The 14,832-nt window shown below is 35.9% G+C and overlaps 2 protein-coding genes across 35 annotated transcripts in view; one reads left to right on the forward strand and one right to left on the reverse strand.

Moving 5' to 3' along the window:
* MARCHF1 (membrane associated ring-CH-type finger 1) overlaps positions 1-14,832 on the reverse strand; it is an 830,557-nt gene that overhangs the window by 138,774 nt on the left and 676,951 nt on the right. The window lies entirely within an intron of this gene.
* LOC123573455 (putative uncharacterized protein CCDC28A-AS1) overlaps positions 11,715-14,832 on the forward strand; it is a 59,566-nt gene continuing 56,448 nt past the window's right edge. For all 5 annotated transcript variants that reach the window (XR_006698030.2, XR_006698031.2, XM_074040726.1 and 2 more), the window contains exon 1: positions 11,715-11,852. The gene's annotated coding sequence lies outside the window, so the exon portion shown is untranslated. The remainder of the gene's footprint in view (positions 11,853-14,832) is intronic.

A 14,832-nucleotide genomic window follows, 5' to 3' on the forward strand; every position in this document is an offset into this window, starting at 1 on the left:
AAAGACTTCTTGCCACCTACTGAGGATATGGAATCATTTTCTGAAAGATTATTCACTAATTCAATGCATATTTATTGAATGCTTACCATCTGTCATACAAAGGTTTTAGGAGCCAGGAATATAATGGTTATCGGGAAACATGAATGTTTTTATTTTGGTAGTAAATCACTGTAAGGGTTCCATTTTTTTTTTTTTCTGAATCTTCAAGTATTTCCTTTTTAGCTTCTGATAGTGCCTAGCAATGGTGAATTTGTTTTTATTTATGTTTATTAATCTTTGACCATGAGGATAGCTAGGCTGACCTAGGAAGTGGTAATGGAAAGACCATGAAATTCATTGATTTCACCTCCTCTGAGTTCATTTGCTTGCTGCTTCAGCCCTTTCCCTTGCATTTGACTGGATAGTGATGGAGGATGTAGCTCCTTGTCCAGTTCCCTGCTTTAGCAGTTGGATGCAGAGGGTATCTTCTCTTAGATCTAATACCTAGACTCATAAATGGATGAGATGAATGAAAAAAAAAAACTATTACAATTTATTGTTACAGAGGTCTTGTGCCTTATCTCTTTCTATGGCTACAGCCATTTCTCTGTAAATCTGCCTTTTATTTTCTGGAAAATATAATTACTAGTAAGATGTGCAAAGGCTGAGATGGATTAAGTTGAGTGAATCAGCACTCCGTCTACTTCAAAAGCAGAACACTCACAGCAGAGGAATAGCTGCCAAAATTTCGCTTTAGTAGAGATTTATAATTCGAACAAGGGATCTGGTAAAGGAAGAGTATAATAGCTATCCCACTTACTTTCAGAAAGAGCGCAATGTAAGTGTTTTACTAATTGCATTTTTTTAAAAGTATGATGTTATTCTGATAGATTTTTGTGTCTTTGTAGATACTTTCCTTGTAAGTAGTGATGGAGTGGGTCATATAAATGGCTAACCAGGTGCCATTTTCCCCTTAGGGTTAATTTTTAATTTCTTATGCTATATTTTCTTATATGTGTTTTCATTGGTATTTGTAAGTAAATGTATTGGTATTTAAGTATGCATGTATTAAATTTGCAAAACTCTGAATGGTATGTAATCAAGCAGGTCATGGCATAATTTTGTTCCCAGACAATTACATATTTACATAAAATCCGCATAGCAATCTAGTTTGAAAGACAAAAGGTACTATTTTTTTCTAAAAATAAAATGAGAACAGGCAGTATTTTCTAAAGATTATCTCAACAGTCTTTTAAAACTTTTATTTTCTGTTCTTTTTAAACATTTATTTATTCTGTATTTTAGATGTAATCAAAGATTATTGTTCAGATAAAGAAAAGAAGAAAATAAAACTCACCTATTTTGTACTGTGTAATACGTTTGATTCGTTTACTCCAGGGTTGTTTATACAAAGAGGACCAAGAGTGCAGGCTCAGGGCTCTGATACCCTAGTTTCAAATGTGTCACACTAACCATGTGATCTTGGGCATGCATTTTAACCTCTCAGTTCTATAATTACTTTATCTGTAAAATTGGGATTATATTATTCACCCCATAGAAACAGTTAATTGAGATGAGACGTGTGAAGATCTTTGTTCCCTGTAAACTATGCATTTTTTATTTTAATTTTTTATTTGTAGCTTTTATCTTAGGTTTTGGGGTACATGTGAAGGTTTGTGACATAGGTGAACACATGTCATGGCGGGGGGTAAAAGGGATTCCCCAGCACAGCACAGCTTGGTATGAAGCTCTTTAAAAGTTCCTGGCACACAAGAAGCACTTAATAAATGCCAGCTCTTGTTATTTATCATTTCCTTCTTAAAAATAAGTTATGTAACGTTCTGTTTTATAAGACTCCTTTTTACTTAATAAAATAGTATAGATACCTTATATAGTAAAATGCTGTTTTACAACATAATTTTAATGGATGCATAATACATATTGTTTTGGTCTATCACATTTTATTTAATAAACTCTTGTAGTTGATTTGTTTTTAACTACCATTAAAGACTATATTAGTTTCCTATTACTGCTTTCACAAATTACCACAAACATAGTGGCTTATAACAACAGACATTTATCACCTCAAAATTCTGGAAGTCGGAAGTCTAAAAGGTGTGGGCAGGGCTGTCTTCTCTCTGCAGGCTGGAATCCGGCTCCCTGTCTTTTCCAGCTTCTTGATGTTTCCTGCATTCCTTGATTCACGCCCCTTCCTCTTCAAACTGCATCACTCCAAGCTCTGGGTCTTTTTGTCACACGTACTTTTTCAGACTTTGATGCTCTGGTCTCCCTCTTCTGTTGACTCTTGTCATTACATTGTCCCTGCCCCTCCACTGCCCTCCTTCCTCCCCATAACACAGGACAATCTTCTCATCTCAAGATTCTTAATCACATCTGCAAAATCTCTTTTGCTATGGAAGGCAACATAGTCAGAGGTTCTAGGGAGTAGGAAGTGGCTATCTTTGGAGGGCTATAATTCAGCCAACCACATACATCAAACTGAAATAAATATCTTTAGAGAAACTAATTTGCATGTACTCCATTATTTCTAAGAATCTATTTCTGGACAGAGAGATACTGATTAAATAACTGCCATTGATTTTTGCTCAATATTAGCCTGTTAAACATTTAGCAAAAGCCTAATTGAGCAAGTATTATCTAATTAAATCTAAGGATGTTGACCAGGATTTTAACGCAGATGCATTTTAATTTAATGTTAAACAGTTTGGAATCTCCAGATCTTTTAATCCGCTTAACACTAGCCTTTTATTTTGTTGTTCTTTTTCTTTTTTGGCTTTTTATTCATTTAGCCATGTTCCAATAACAAAAACAGAAGAACTTCTTTAGTTTTTTATACTCAAACAAAACACTAACAGAAGAAAGAATCCTATTAAATAAGATTTGTTTTTATATTAACCCTAAAATGACCATTTTAGGAAATGTAGGTGACAAAATAGGTGAGATGCTGTAACATCTAAATAAAGAAGAAATAAAGCTGTGATTTTCTACATAAATTAATAAGTAGCTTATCATAGGAGGCAAGAGTTTTCTTAAAGTACTTGCCATATACCACAGACTTGATGTATAAAATACTAATTTTGGAATCTGTCTAAATATAATTCATGAATTGGAGTTGCAGAATACGAACAGTATTGTTTCAAATCAAAGAAACATGAGGAAAAAAAAAAAAACCCAAAATCAAAACTCCCAGTCCTTTTATGATGATAAACCAGCATGGGTTTGTAGCCACCTCCTTCAAAATCAAACTTGCAAAAATCAAAGAAAGGAGTAGGAACATGAATTCCACGAGTTAACGGAAATAACAAACAACAACCCAACTTGGTCTACCCTGGGCAACTCCCCAGGCCTTGAACTGGTGAATCTGGTAGGTGGTAGAGGGAGGCCCCTAGTGATCTTTAAAATCCCTTCAAGCTCCTCCTCTTCACTGCCTTCAGACAATCTTTACTTTCCCTTTCACCATCAAAATCACCACCAACACCTGGAATATAGTTATTTATGAACAATCGGGGCTATAAAAACATAACAAAGCAAAATGCAAACAACAAGGAAACAAAAATGGGTAAGTTATTCAGGTGATGGATATCCTAAAAGCCCTGACTTCAACACTATGCAATCTACCCGTGTTAACAAAACTTCACTAGTACCCCACAAATTTATACAAATTTTAAAAAAAGAAAAAAAAAGTGATGGGCTGAGAAGTTGATGAAGACAAGTGGAGCTGACCAAACTGCAGCAGGTATCCTGGAGCTTGCAGCCTCTTCCTTGGCCCATTAGATTAGTATCAAAGAAGACAATCTCCTCAGTCAGCTCTTTCTTCAAAGCGGAGGTGAAAAGGACCAGTGACTTTGCCTGGGGAGTGGCAGCAAACCGGGGTTATCCACAGTGGTTGGGGGATTGGAGCTTTCTGCCTTGGTGCTCTTCTCCACCCCTAGTGCCAGTGACTGCACAGAGTAACTGACACCTCCAAGGAAACAGGGGCTCACAAATCAGACACTAGATACCCCCTGAGTAATGCCACTATTGGTTAAACTGAACAATATACACATTTGAAGCACAATAATTAGACTTATAATTTAAATAAGTATAATATGTGTATTTATGCTTAGGCAGGAAAGATTAAGATTCCAGCAATATGAAATCAGGAACTTAAATCATATAATTGGTAATATTAAACATTAATATGTTATGGTTGAAATAAAGAACATAATAGAAGGAAAAATACCAGCCTGGATATACTTGAAGAATATGTTAGTAATTCGCAAGATAATGTTGAAGAAATCTTCTAGATGAGAGCTCTAAAGATATAGAAAATATACACAAAATTTAATAAAAATAAACTGAACAAACGACAGAAGGCTCCTCAAGTCGGAAGAGTTGACAGATGCTAAACAAGAGGAAAACAGGAAAACCCTTACCTAGCACATTTAACGAAATTTAAGAATATCAAAGACAGTGAGGATATTCCAAAAGCATTCAGAGGGAAATTACAAATCTGTATAAAAACAAGAATCAGATTGCCAAACATTTTGACAGTAGCAGGATGTAAGAATAATGAAGTAATAATGTTAAAGTATTGAAGAATACCCAGCTGGATAATTCCTCAATTTGAAGGCATAAAATATTCTTAGGCATTTACGATTTCAGAATTTTTGTTAAGCTCACATAATAAAATTACTCTTGCAGTAGGTATTCAAGTAAGTGAAAAATAAATAAACAAATCCCAAAGGCACTACAAATATCAGGGGACCATGGGGTAGCCAAATGCTTCAGCAACATATTGTGGAGGAGAGCGAGTGAAAGAACAAGCACAAAATTGCTAGGACCTGATTAAACTAAAAGTTCATTAATAGCAACCGAAAATTAAGTTCTTAAGTTCTAGAAAATATTAACAAAATTGGAACTGGGCAATAACAAAGGGATATGTCTGTGCTAAGGTAGTGGTTTTATCATAGGGAATGTGTAGATAGATATTAGTAAATTAGTAAATTTAAGTAAATTCGGTCATGATTCGTTCCCATCTTATTTCATTCCTCTCTGTCCCTTTATATATCACATTTTCACCAAACTGGCCTTCCATGGTACCAGCTTGGAAGACACCAAGCTCCTTCTCGCCTTGGAATCTTGGAGTTTACTGTTTCCTGCTACAACGGCTTTCACCATGTTTAGTGCTTTTGTAAGCAATAAACACATTTCTCTTTAAAATATCTCTTCCCTAGAGAAGTCTTGTCAATTCATGCTATATTTAATACAAACAAACAAACAAACAAATAAACAAAGATGCCTATTTTTCCCAGTATCTATCTGTGCCAACATTTGATTTTTCAGCAACACTTTACATCATGTAATATTATTTTGTTTATGTTTCTACTCATATATGTCAGAAATCAGAAGATTGGCCGGGTGTGGTGGTTCATGTCTGAAATCTCAGCACTTTGGGAGGCCGAGGTGGGTGGATCACCTGAGTCAGGAGTTCAGGACCAGCCTGACCAAAATGGTGAAACCCCATCTCTACTAAAAAAAAAAAAAAAAAAAAAAAAAAAAAAAAAAAATTAGTTGGGCATGGTGGCAGGCACCTGTAATCCCAGGTACTAGGGAGGTTGAGGCAGGAGAATCCCTGGAATGCAGGAGGCAGATGTTGCAGTGAGCTGAGGTCGCGCCATTGCACTCCAGCCTGGGCAACAAGAGCAAAACTCCATCTCAAAAAAAAAAAAAAAAAGAAAAAGAAAGAAAAATCAGAAGATTAAGTAAATATACTATAGTTCTTCAGCTGACATCAAGCAGCATAGCAGCAAGAAGATAATTGTACAGTTTTAAAGTCATAAGAGGCTGTGCATAGTAGGTAATGCCTGTAATCCAAGCACTTTGGGAGGCTAAAGCAAGAGGATTGCTAGACGCCAAGAGTTCAAGGCCAGCTGCGGCAACATAGCAAGACCTTATTTCTACAAAATAAATAAATAATTAAAAAATTAGGAAGGCATGGTAGCAAATTAGTGCAGTCCCAGCTGCTTGGGAGGCTGAGGCTGGAGGATGGCTCGAGCCCAGGAATTTGAGGTTACGATGACCTATGTTGGATCACTGCACTCCCTAGGTGACAAGGTGAAACCCTGTCCCAAAAAGAAATAAATAAGTAAATAAACAAAATGAGAACTAAACTAGGTCTACTGAAGGAAAGAAAATAAAAGAAAAGCGAGAGAAAAGATTAAGTTCATATATAATTAAATAAAACAGATATAGACACTCAGATTGTATTAAAAAAGATTTGACAATAAAAAAGGAAAACATTAACCACAAAAAAGCCAGGGTAGCAATTTTAAAATCGAAGAAAATAGAATTTGAGGCAAAATATCACATGAGAAAACACTGATGTTATATACTGAAAAAAGAAAAAATAGAGTAAGAAGGTATAACATTATAAGAATTTATGTGCCTATAATACAAGCTCAAAACATATAAATCAAAACCTTTCAGGGAGAAATAAGTAAGTTAACAATTGTCATTTGAGATTTTATACACTCCTGTCAGAAACTGTGATCAAGCAGACAAAAAATAAGCAATTTATTCTCCACATAGAAACTAGAGCAAAAATTTAAAGATGTAAATTAGATCATGTCATTTTCCTATGGAAATTCTATAGCTTCCCCCCGTTATCAGAATAAAATCCAGAAAGTTCTGCAAGTCTCTGTGTGATCTGGTCATGATTTATTCCCATCTTACTTCATTCCTCTCTCTCTCTTTATATATCACATTTTCACCAAACTGGCCTTCCATGGTACCAGCTTGGAAGACACCAAGCTCCTTCTCGCCTTGGAATCTTGGAGTTTACTGTTTCCTGCTACAACAGCTTTCACCATGTTTAGTGCTTTTGTAGGCAATAAGCACATTTCTCTTTAAAATATCTCTTCCCTAGAGAAGTCTTGTCAATTCATGCTATATTTAATACAAACAAAGACGCCTATTTTTCCCAATACTTCTCTGTGCCAACATTTTATTTTTCAGCAACACTTTACATCATGTGATATTATTTTGTTTATATCTCTACTTGTCTATATCAGTCTCTCCCACTAGTGTAAAAGCTCTATTGAGGACTATGACTTTCTATCTTTTGCACATTTAAACTCCAGCAGAGTGCTGGACACACACTGGACATGTCAACATATTACTAAATTAGGCAGCATGGCAGAGGAAAAGATGTAGCTTTAGAATCCCAGATTTCCAACTTGCCAGCTGTGTAATTTTACAACTCTTCTGGCCTCAGATGACTCATCTGTAAAAGCACAGTTTCTCAACAACTTAGCAAGGTTGGAAGGATGAATTCATTAATGAGTGAATTCATATGAAAAATTCCAAGAACAGTGCCTAGAATTTAGCAGATAAATTGATGATGGTAATGAAGAAGATTGGGTTCTGGACTCTTCCTCCTTAGTTCAGTTGCCCTTGATACAGAATTATCAGTGCAACTGTAAGCTAAAACTGTCACAGATGGAATTCCTTGGTTCTCTGTTCTTCCCTATGTCTTATACTAAAACATGAGTGTTAGATTCAGGTCAGGAAGACACTTGAACTTCATTTTGATTATTATGACAATATTATCAGGCCTGCCAGATTAAAGCAACTGCCATCTCGGTGTTGTTGCTATGCCCAGGAAAGTGGATGGTATACATTATGATTAAATAACACAGAATCTGTTCTGCCTCTTGCATAGAATTAATTTTGGTATAGCTTCCATTTCATTAGAGGAGCACTTTAAAACAGGTCAAGTGTAACCAAGACTAAATTGAAAATGCATTATTCTATTTTGGTAGGCCCTCTAAGCTGATACATATTTAATGTAATTTTATAAGGAAGTTCAAATGTCAGGCAGACTCCTTTAAGGAAACAAATGTCTTAAGTCTCACACTAGGTAATTTTAGAATAAACATTCAGTATATCTCCTCTACTATCCTGGCGCATTTTCTGGACAGAAAATAAGCTATTTGTGTGAGTTATGTGGCATAAAGCTGATAGTAGTACATTGAATACTGTTCTCTTCATTGCCTGTGTCTCTTGGGGATTTAGTTTATGCTTTCAGGAATACCTTGTATTTTTCAACATTTTCTTTCTCAGTATTGGATTCTTAGAATTATGGAGGTTAATAAAATTTAAGTTCCTGCCTCACTGTTTATCCACATATTAATAGTTTTATTTATCAAGTTGTTCAGTCAGCTAGACAACCACAGTAATTTTTCACCAGGTATAATAGCAAATTCTTGTAGATAAAAGAATTTTATTTGATGGTTTTAACAAATATTTCATTTCCATGAATGTCCTGATTTCCCAAAAATGAATGCATGAACTACTGTGCTGTATACTTTGGGCATTTGCATTTGTCACCATGGTGTGGAATTTGGGCAAGTGGGATGAAACATCCAGTGGAGTTGTAAGTTGTGGCCATTAATCATTATTTGCAGTGTTTGGCTCTCAAAACATTCAAATCAGTTGAAAGAGGAGAGGCTGAAATTGTTTCCTTTTCTGGTAGAGTGTTTTGGGAGAATCCAAAATGGGAATTTCCGGACCTCATGTTTGAACTGGTGTTGTGGATCTCAGCAGATCACTAGATTTTTCAGGAATATTTTACCAGCTAGGAAGACACCTATCTGTTTGATTCTTTTCCAGAAGAAAATCTCTGAGTATGTTCTGTTTTCATTTTTTTCCTATTGCCAGATCACCCTGTCTAGAGCCTACTGCCACTTACTCTTTTTAGCAGCAGATGGCAGCACGTGGCCCCACATCTTCATCCTGGTAATAAAGACAGAAATCTGAACATCATCTTAGTCCTCTCTCTTGTCTACCCCTCAAACTCCAGAGTCTTCAACTCCTTACATGAGTGACCTTTTAAAGCAGGGGCCCCTTACCTCTGAGTCACAGACTGACAAAGATAAAAGGTTGGGGACTGCTGTTTTAAAGAATATCTCATATTTATCTCCTCTTCTAAAACTTCCATGATTCACCTGGGCCAACTGCAATTGCCTGTTAACTATCTCTTGCTTTTTATCTTTTTTTTTTTTTCCCCTAAATTGACTAACTACAGGGCTCTTACTAAAACTCAAGTCTTTTCACATTGCTTTCTTGTTTTAAATCTTTTAATGTTCCCAATAACTTTCATAGTAAAGTTCTCCTCTTTAACTTAGTTCAAGTATCTTACGTGATATGATCTGTACTTATTTCAGGGTTTCCTCTCTGTTACTTTTCCAGATGCAACCGTTTGATCCAACTACCAGCAGTTCCAGAACATCATGCTCTTTTGTTTCTCTACAGCTTTGCTACATTTCTTGTTTTAAATCTAATATTAATTTATTTTTTAAAACTCAACTTAGGCTTAACCCACCCAGAAACCCTTTTGCGGTGCCACAGCCCAATTTGGATCCCTCTTCTTTGTGACACTGTAATATCTTCCTTGTGTCTTTTAAAAACATTCAGTACTATTTCTTTGAAGTTGTAGGTAACTAGTACTTGTGTCTTTGTCAAACCTAATAATCTTTCTCAGTATGACTCCTCCCTAAGCCTTCTGGGGAATTCTGCTCCCTGGAACACCAGCTCTTGTTGAAACATACTCTCTTTGGTATTCTGTGGCTCATCACTCTCCAGATTTGCTCCTCTCTCTCTTGCCACTTCTGAATTCTTCCAGGCTCCTTGTCATCCTTCCTCTGTGGAAGGAGTGTTTCTTGCCATTCTATCTTTAGACTTCTGAACTTTTTTCCTACATACTCTACCTGGAATATCATTTCTTATATTTAGAACCACCACTTCTAAGGGATAAATCCTGTATCTTCATTTTTAATCCAGACTTGTGTTACATGATGCTTCACTATGACTTAAAACACTTTCACGACACTTACTGAAGTTCACCATTATGTATTTCTATAATTTATTATTGCCTGAATGACTCATTACACTGTAAATCATATGGCTCACCATTGTATTCCTAGTTGCCTAGCACTGTGTCTAATACATACATACATACATATATATTATTGAGCAACTAATAACATAGGTAATACATTATTACATAATATTAATGTATTTAATAAATATGTTAGATATTATTTATATATAATAAATATGGTGCATTAGGTGCTCATTAGATGAACGCTAACCAGATATTAAAGGGAACTAACTCATTTGTGAACAGCATCTGTAAATAGGTAAACAGTATCTCCATATTTTAAAGGGCTTTGCTATCACATGTATATAGGAATTGCTAAGATATCTCCTTTTTCCTGACTAGTTTCCTGACTTTTTTATACCATTAACCATTTTCAGGCTATATAAAGAAGGAAAGATTGATAGAAAAAAGGGGCTATAACGTGTGGTTGGGAGAATGTTTCTATCTATCTCAAGCTAAGTAAGGGAAGCTTTCAGAAAACCTTGAGCAGAGTTTTCAGAACTGACATGTACAGTTACACAGGTAGTATACTGCATCCTAGGGGTTATATTCACATCACAGACTGACATAGTTTGGCTATGTTCCCCCCAAATCTCACCTTGAATTGTAGTTCCCAAAATCCTATGTGTCATGGGAAGGACCCGGTGGGAGGTAACTGAATTATGGGGGATGGTTACCCCCATGCTGCTGTTCTCATGATAGTGAGTACTCATGAGACCTGATGGTTTTATAAGAGGCTTTTCCTCTTTTGCTTGGCACTCTTCCTACCGGCATGTGAAGAAGGATGTGTTTGCTTCTTCTTCCACCATGATTGTAAGTTTCCTGAGGCTTGCCCAGCCATGCTGAACTATGAGTCAATTAAACCTCTTTCCTTTACAAATCACCCAGTCTCAGGTACTTCTTCATAGTAGTGTGAGAACAGACTAATACAGTAAATTGGTAGCAGTAGAGTGGGATGCTGCTGTAAGGATACCAGAAAATGTGGAAGCAACTTTGGAACTGGGAATAGGTAGAGGCTGGAATAGTTTGAAGGACTCAGATGACAGGAAAATGTGGGAAAGTTTGGAACTTCCTAGAGACTTGGCGAGCTCAAAAGACAGAAAGATGTGGAAAAGTTTAGAACCTCTTACAGAGACTTGTTGAATGTTTTTTACAAAAATGCTGATAGTGATATGGACAATGAAATCCAGGCTGAGCTGGTCTCAGATGGAGATGAGGAACTTGTTGGGAACTGGAATAAAAGTGGTTCTTACTAGGCTCTAACAATGAGACTGGCAGCATTTTGCCCTTGCCCTAGAGATATGTGAAACTTTGAACTTGAGAGAGATCATTTAGGGTGTCTGGTGGAAGACATTTCTAAGCAGCAAAGCATTCAAGAGGAAACAGAGCATGAAACTTTGGAAAAATTGTAGCCTGACAATGTAATAGAAAAGAAAAACCCATTTTCTGGGGAGAAATTCAAGCCGGCTGCAGAAATTTGTGTAAGTAATGAGGGGCCAAATGTTAATCACCAAGAGACAATGGGAAAAATGTCTCTAGGGCAAGTCAGAGACCTTCATGGCAGCCCCTCCCATCACAGGCCTAGAGGCCTGGAGTAGGGGAAAATGGTCTATAGTTGAGTAACACATTATTCCAAAACTTGGCGGCTTAAAGTGATGACAGTTTATTTTGCTCACAACTCTGCAATCTGGACATGACTCAGTAAAGATAACCCTTGGGGCTCTGCTTGGTATCAGCTAAAAATGATTGAAGGCTCAAGGCAGACATCATGTGGAGGCTGGCTCACTCACTCAGTCACTCACACGTCTACCCGCTGGGCTGGGGCTGAAACAGCTGACGCTCCTTGGGCATCTCTCTCTCTCTGGAAACTGTGTGATTTCTCCAGCATGTGGGCTTCAGGGCAGCCAGCATAGACTTTATGGCTCTCAAGGTATGTACCATGAAAGGTAAGAGTTGTATGACCTTTTGTGACCTCACCTTGTGAGCCACATAGTATCTCTTAAGCCACCTTCAGTTGGTCAAGGAAGTAGCAAAGGTTCACCTAGTTTCAAGGAGAAGGGAACAAGGGCCCTCCACTTAATAGAAGAGTGTCAATGTCCCATTGTAGGAGGGTTATATGTTGGGGCAGGGTTATATGTTGGTGTAGCAAGTAAAAGGTGCTTTAGAAGGATCATGAAATATCAAGTGGAATGTATGTTGCCCATGTCAGAAAGAATTCCAGTTTGGACAGTCTCAAGAAAAAAACAAAAACGAAATAAACAAACAAACAAACAAACAAACAAATAAAACTGCTACAGAAGTGCCTCAAAAGAAAGCCAGCATTTGGCTACATGTCATGCTAACTCCTCAACACCAGATTTTGAGAGGACTACCATTTGTTCTTTTTACCAGGCTAGAATTTTCTTCACAAGATTCATTTCTATTTCATTTATTTCAGTGCCTCTGGGCATTACTCTCTTCCCTTTGCTCCTCCAATCTACCCTATATATTGCTACCAATGAATCTACTTTTTTCTAGTATTTTATGAAATTTTCAAATAAAGTTGAAAGAATTACACAGTAAACAACAGTATATTCAACATCCACATTTCTGAAACTTTTCTATTTTATCACATATTTATTCAGCTATTCATCCCTTTATCCATTCATGAATGTATCTTGTTTCCATGATGCATATCAAAGTAAGCTGCACACAAAAGTACACCTCATTCCTAAATAATTCAGAATGCATATCAATAACCATTAAACAGCACTGAATATTTGTGTACATTTCTTTTGTTAGATAAAATTTACATATACAGTAAGTCCTGCTTAACATTGTGAATAGGTTCTTGGAAACTGACTTTAAGAAAAATGATGGACAGTAGGTCCTCAAAAAACTCCCTTCATTAAACATCATTTTGTTACAACATTTGCGACAAAAAAATCTGGTTTTATTATACATTTTTTTTTTCATAAAGTTGCAGTTTCCAAGAACATTTTGACAGCAGTTAAGTGAAGACTTAATGTAGTGAAATGCATAAATCTTAACCGTGTGACAAGTTTACAATGCCTCATATTATTAAGCTCCGTTTTAATTATCCTATTCCCCTTCTCAAGAAACCCAAATAGTTTACTATTGACTAGCAAAATAAGCCTCCCAATCTTTTCTTAATACAACTGCATTCATTTTCCAATTGTTTATTTTTGTTTTTATTTTTTTAGACAGAGTCTCACTCTGTCACCCAGGCTTGGAGTGCAGTAGTGTAAACTCGGCTCACTGCAATCTCCGCCTCCTGGGTTCAAATGATTCTCAAGTCTCAGCCTTCCAAGTAGCTGGGATTACAGGAGTGAGCCACCACACCCGGTCAATTCTCCAATTATTTTTAAAATCACGGCCCCATGTTTTTCGATAGTATTGGTCCTACATAATCTGTAATGCCAATTTACACTTTTGTGTGTGTCACACTGAAGAAAAGTCAGAGAGGACTGTGGAGGTGGTTTGGCATGTTGAACTGTGGACAAGTAACTCTGGGAGTACAGCACCTGGTTACATATGCAGGCTCTTCCACTAACTTTTTTTGGGACTGAGGGTAAATTACTTAGTATATAAGTCTTAATTTCATAATCTTCAAACTGTAAAACTGTCTAGAGGGATTCTTGTAAGGTTTAATGATAACACGCATACAGTACCTACTGGAATGCTTAACACACAGTAAGTGCTTAATAAATGATATATAACAGATGCTTACTGAGTGATCTTATTAATATTAGTAAGACATAACAAAGTTCTAAACTCCAGAAATTTTAAATCCGATTTTTTGTTGGGTTAATAACAAAATAATTTTCAATATCAAATAATGTTTTTACCTCAGATATAATAAAAAATAATTTTATTATGCATTAAGCAGCAAACAAAGCTTCTTGTTATATTTGGGCAAAAAAGGTCTATCTACAAATTATATGTTGTTCTGTTTCTTCATTTGGATTCACATGGGAGTGAATAAACATAATAGGGAATAAGATAAGGGGAAAGTTGGATGGAGGGACCAAATTTCTGTTATTAGCTTGATGCAAAAGTAATTGCAGGTTTTACCACTGAAAGAGATGGCAAAACTCACAATTACTTTTGCACCAACCTAATAACATTTTTCTTCAAATCTCCTTTAACTACCTTAAATATATACTTACCAAACTATTTTTATAATAAGCTCTAATTTTCTAAATATCTACTTTGAAAAATTTCATCTCCTAGCTAAAATGTTGAACTCAGTACTTGACAAATAGTATTCAAAAAACATTAAATATTATTACTGATGTCATGTATTTTTCCATTAAAAAACAAGTCAAAGAAAAGACTCAAATGACGTAAGAAAAATGTTCTTTTATACAGTGTAGGCCCATGCAGAAAATGAGTGTGATATTAAAATTAACTCTGCAAAACTTAGAAATACGACAATCAAATGAAATATTTGTAGAGTCATTAAATAATTGCAACAATTTTTGTTATTTGTAGTCATCTTGTTAAGTTCTCAGAAAAAGTAAGTTTTTGCAAAAGAGATCTCTTCTATTAGAAGTCTCTCCAAACCATGTAGCATTTACCTTGAAGTGCATAGATTAGTGATTTTCAAATTGTTTTTGGGCTTTTCAGCAAATGTGTTTTATCTAATTTTGTAGATGGGCAGCCACAAAGAGAAATTTTTGTCTTTCATTTTTTCTTACTTTAAACAAAATCATTTAAAAATATTGGAAATATCAAGTTGGGGAATCAAGAAAGCACTTAAATATGCAACTGTGATCATTGAGTTACCTGTCTAATCCCCCAAGTTCAGTGAAAATTCTAAGAGGTAAGAAGTCAGATCCCAGATCCCTTTTTTTTTTTTTTTTTTTTTTTGAGACGGAGTCTCGCTCTATCACCCAGGCTGGAGTGCC

Source organism: Macaca fascicularis, chromosome 5, assembly GCF_037993035.2.
Source record: "Macaca fascicularis isolate 582-1 chromosome 5, T2T-MFA8v1.1".
Classification (NCBI taxonomy): Eukaryota; Metazoa; Chordata; class Mammalia; order Primates; family Cercopithecidae; genus Macaca; species Macaca fascicularis.